The sequence below is a fragment of the Triturus cristatus genome, chromosome 1_1, assembly GCF_964204655.1.
Source record: "Triturus cristatus chromosome 1_1, aTriCri1.1, whole genome shotgun sequence".
NCBI lineage: Eukaryota > Metazoa > Chordata > Amphibia > Caudata > Salamandridae > Triturus > Triturus cristatus.
In genome coordinates, this window is record NC_140579.1 from 821,954,798 (window position 1) to 821,960,014 (window position 5,217).

Sequence of the window (5,217 nt, forward strand, 5' to 3'; positions counted from 1 at the left end):
ACAGCAAGGAAGCTAACATTCAGATCCAGTCTGGAAAGGGAGCAAGACGGATGCATGCTCGAACCACCTCTTGTCCAAAGGTAAGGGACTGCAGTTTAGGAACAATAGGGGGTGGTCTCTCTTTAGCAAATTCTTAACTAAATCATGTCTTAACTTGTAGCTAATGGTCCAGAGTAACATAAAATAAGGACAAAACAGCACAACTTAGAAGCATTAACAAAAGAAAGGTACTTTATTTAATTTTTGCCAAGATCTGGCTACAATAGGATGATGAACAAAAGTAGCAATTAAACATATATTAAGAATGTATTTCTTTAAAAAAATTCTTTAAGGCATCATAATTAAATACTGGTGTGAGAGGAACAGAAAAAGTGTCCACAAATAACATTGAATCAAAAAACCCTTTCCCCCAAAAATTATTTTGCAAGGGTAAGGGTGGAAATCATTAAGAATATAATTAAAAATAAGGGGTTTTGATAAAGAAACACAATTGTCAAGCTCTACATTGATACTGATTTAACTTCCTCACAGTATATTTGAAGGGATTGATGATGTAAGCAAGACAGTGAGAAGTAAATGAAATCGGATGAGAAAGACATACTTATCACTAAGGTACATTCCACTAAAAATATCAAATCCGAGTTGAGAATGAGTAAATAAATTATAAATACCCTTGGAAAAAGACTTTCTATAAAGGGTTATCAATAAATTGACGAGCCATAAGCTGGAATTAGATATAAAGGAGGGGTATGGTTCCCCCCGATTTTTTTTTTTAAATAAAAAAAAATTATACATCAGAGGCCAAGAACGCAAATAGGGATATTCAAGTAAAATAAAAGAAATTTCCTCTTTATTGCAGTATTGACCTGTATCTTTCTATCGAGTGATTCTGAAGAATTCATTCTTCTATTGAAGCCAATTAGGAAATGCCTATATAGAATTCATTAAGGTATGTCATGATATTTACTGATATTCGTTGTGTTCTCACACTATAGTTAAAAAAAGGGAATAGATTACTATATTCCAGCCTAAGGATTTATCTGCAAGTTACCAAATACAATAAGGATAAATGTAATGCAAATAACGCATTGCTAATGTTATTTTTGTTGAATAATGTAGAGGCTTTCAGCCTAAAAAGAAATTAGGCCTTATGTATATATGTTTGATGAATAAAGTGACGAATGCATGACAGGATCCCAGGACTAGTAACATGTAGAAATGTCCCTTTTTCTCTTGCAATTATACAGCCTAAGATATCATAAATACAACAAGACTATTTTTATTAAAACAATTGGAAAGATTTTATAAATGTATAAATGCATAGAAATAGAAGTTGAATAAGAAAGGTGTAACCAATTACATCAGATAGAGCACACTGCCCTGAGAATAATGCTTAAGTTGTTAAATTAAAAGAAAATGTAAGAAAATAAAGGAATGTATCTATAGATTGGTTATTAATACAATGTTTATTACTTTTATTTAGACTGTTTTTTAATCTTTAAAAATTATTGTCCTGAAGAAGGTGACGATCTTTTCTAACACCAAAACGCCGCGTCAGCAGTTTTTTCTTAATTTTCTTAATTTTATTATGTACAATGTATGTTTTTAATAAAAAGCAATGAATAATGTTTTTAATAACTTGTGCTAAAATATGTTGATGAAATATTATGCTGATTAATAAAATAGATAAATAAAACATTCCTTTTGAACTTGTTTTGTTTTTAACTACGGGGCATTGTGTACAAATCAAAATGTAAATTTAGTAACTTGGTAAGATTAGACCTTGTAAAAGCTTGTTCTTAAAGGTTCCAGGGTGATCCAGATATAACTGGACAGTTAATTGGGGTTGAAGATACTGATCTTTTCCCTCTAGAGTTAAAGGAAAAGGGAGTTTGTTTTGTTTACATGTGAATACCCATTCCCTTTCCAAAATAAGGGTACCTCATACATCACCTTTCATAATCTTGGAAGAAGGTGACACTATGCTCCTTACTGAAAAGTTGGAACATTAATCATTGAAACACAGCGGCCGCTGAAGCTAGTCCGAATGGCATGCGTTTAAACTGGAAACACCCAAATGGGGTGATGAAGGAGGTGAGCTTCATAGATTCTGGTGACAAAGAAATCTGATGATAAGCGGACGAAAAGTCCACTGTAGAAAACCATTTTTAATTCTTTAAACATGTTACCATTTCATTTATTTTCGGCAAAGGAAACTTATCGACCACTATATTGTTATTTAAATGTCTCAAATCAACACAGAGCCTAATTGTACCATTACTCCGTCTGGCCACTACAATGGGAGAAACCAAATATGACGCTTCAATAGGCTCAATAATTTGCGCTGCAACCAATTTGTCCAATTCTTTTGACACTTCATCTCTCACAAGTATAGGAATGTTACGACATTTGTGAACTTTGGGAATGACATCCTGTTTTAGGATATTTCTATGTTGGAACCCTTGAAGATTCCCCAGCTCCTTGCTGAACACTTTAGGAAATTGTTTGAGGATATTGGCACTTATGGTACTACCCTCATCCACTACCAAAACCTGTTCCTTGCTATTGGGGTCAAGAATGATGTGCAATTGTTTTTGACCAAACCACCCCAACACCGGTGGACCAGTTCCGGCAATGTACAATTTGCCTCTGCTTTCGCGTCCTTTGAATTTGAAGGAAAACCAACGATAGCCAAGGAGATCAATTTTCTCACTACCATATCCTTCAGGGTGTATATCTGGTGCTAATAACTGTTTACCTACTTTTTGTACGAAGGAATTTTTCCAAAGATCTTCATTAATAATAGTATATGGAGAGCCAGAGTCAGCAAAGATTTTAATCTGAACTCCCCCAATCTCCATCTGACAAATTGGTTTGTTCTTGCACGCCTCATCACAAATGTTGAGAACCAAATTGTTACGAACATTCATAACTAAACTGCTAACCTCACCAGCATTATCGTTATTCTCTTCAATACCTATGAGTTCTCCGTCAGTTCCATCAGTACTGCTAACAAACCTAACATTGGTTCTTCTTCTCTTACAAACCTTAGCAAAATGGACTTTGATGCCACAATTACTACATTTATATCTAATGGCAGGGCACATTTTTGCTGTAGGCTAGATGTTCTAAGCTACCACATCTGTAGCATTTGGTTTGAAATGTGCATTAGTACTATCCTTGGAAGTGGTCAAAGGTTTCTTCTTCTCCATGTGAACACCGACTTTGCTTACTACTTCACTGACATTATGATCCTGTTTGAGAACATTTGCACACCGGCTAGAGATTTCTGCTTTACGCACGATAGCCAGAATATCATCTAAGGGTGCATCACCATTAACCCAAAGTCTATCTTGAATTACAGGGTTGGAAGTATGCATTACCACTTGGTCTCTTATTAACTCATCCTGTATGACACCAAATTTACAATCCAATGCTAATCTCTTGAGATCAGAAACATACTGGTCAACTGTTTCAGTTTTGTTCTGTTTCCTGGAAACAAAATTGTTATCTTGTTATACCAATACACACCTTGGGTGTAAAGTAATTATCAAGATTAATAAGGGCTAATTCATACACATTTAAATCACCAGGAATATTAGTTTTTGTCATTTCATTAAATAATTTTAACCCCATAGGTCCCAAAGAATGTAAAAGCAGTCTTTTTTTCTGAGCAGCAGACATTTTGCCTGCTTCATCCAAGGCATCTATGTAATTTGTTAAATAAGCTTTCCATTCCAACCATTTTAAAGTAAGTTCAACCCCTAAAATCCAAAATGCTTGAGGGGGTTAATGTTGTAGCTTTGGTGGCTCATGATGTGTGGACTTAATCAGTGTCCGCACTTCACCCAAGGGACTAGTTCACTGTTTTACCTTCACCACAAGAAGCTGATTGTAAATGTGCAGAAATAAAGGTAAATGAGAAGCTTACCCAAAGAACAAATATGATAATGAGTTTTAACCGAAGACGTAAGGATGTAAGTATTGTTCAAAACTGCCTCGTTTGCTGAAAGAATACGATTTCCAATGCTCCAATGTAATCTGGAGAACAAAGATGGCCGCTGCATGAGGTCACGCTGCGTGACCACACGTTGAACGTGATGATGCTGATGCTTTTGAAGGAGAAGAAAAGACGTCACTGTGAGGCTGCACAGAAACACAAGCGCAAAGCTCCAGGCAACAGCGTAACTGGGTAACAGCTGTTTGAACTTTGAAAAGTTCCAACGTCGATGGTAAGCTCGATTTAGCTCAGAAAAGGCTAAAAATAGTGGAATTCAAACACACAGCTCACCATAAAGTCACGCAGTCCTTCATGCAGCAATCCTTCTCGAAGCGTACATAAACTCCTCTAAGATCTGCCGATTACAATATCCATGCAAGGAAAATGTATAAATGTAAAGAAAAACTCCCGTAGATGAGAAATCACACGTGTCGTTGTCGTTAGTGTTAAAAAGGATGACACTGAATAATTCTTGAAGTAAATCCTTTATTGAGTTGAGGAGCAAGTAAAAGCATAACCCAACAGCTCCAGTAAACTCCAAGCAACTGCCCCCAGAGTTGAGCATAAACATTCTACATGACATGTACTATGTTCTGGTACCATGTATTCTAATGTCTTACATCATAACATTCTCATAACCTAGAACAAGGACATAACACACACCCGCACACCCATGAAGAAAACCCACTCAGGAGCCCCAACGGACCCCTGCCCACCACAGATATTCCACAGGGCCTAGGACGGACCATCAACACCTCCTTCATGTCCAGCATCTTCCCAGACGAGTGTAAACGGGTGGAGGTTAAACCCCTCCTCAAGAAACCAACGGCCGACTCAACAGACCTGAAAATCTACCGGTCCATCTCTCTCCTCCCCTTCGCGGCCAAAGTCACCGAGAGACTCACAAATGCCCAGCTGACCGCCTTCATCGAAGAAAACTCCATCCTAAATGCTTCCCAGTGCGGTTTCCGCAGCAACCACAGCACAGAGACCGCCCTCCTCGCCGCCACGGCCGACATCCACATGCTACTCGACCAGGGACACACTGCAGCCCTCATCCTTCTGGACCTCTCCACAGCCTTCGACACCGTCTCACATCACACGCTCGCAACCAGACTTCACGATGCGGGTATACAAGGACTTGCCCTTGATTGGATCCAATCCTTTCTCTCCGGCAGAACACAGAGGATCAGACTCCCTCCCTTCCTCTCCAAACC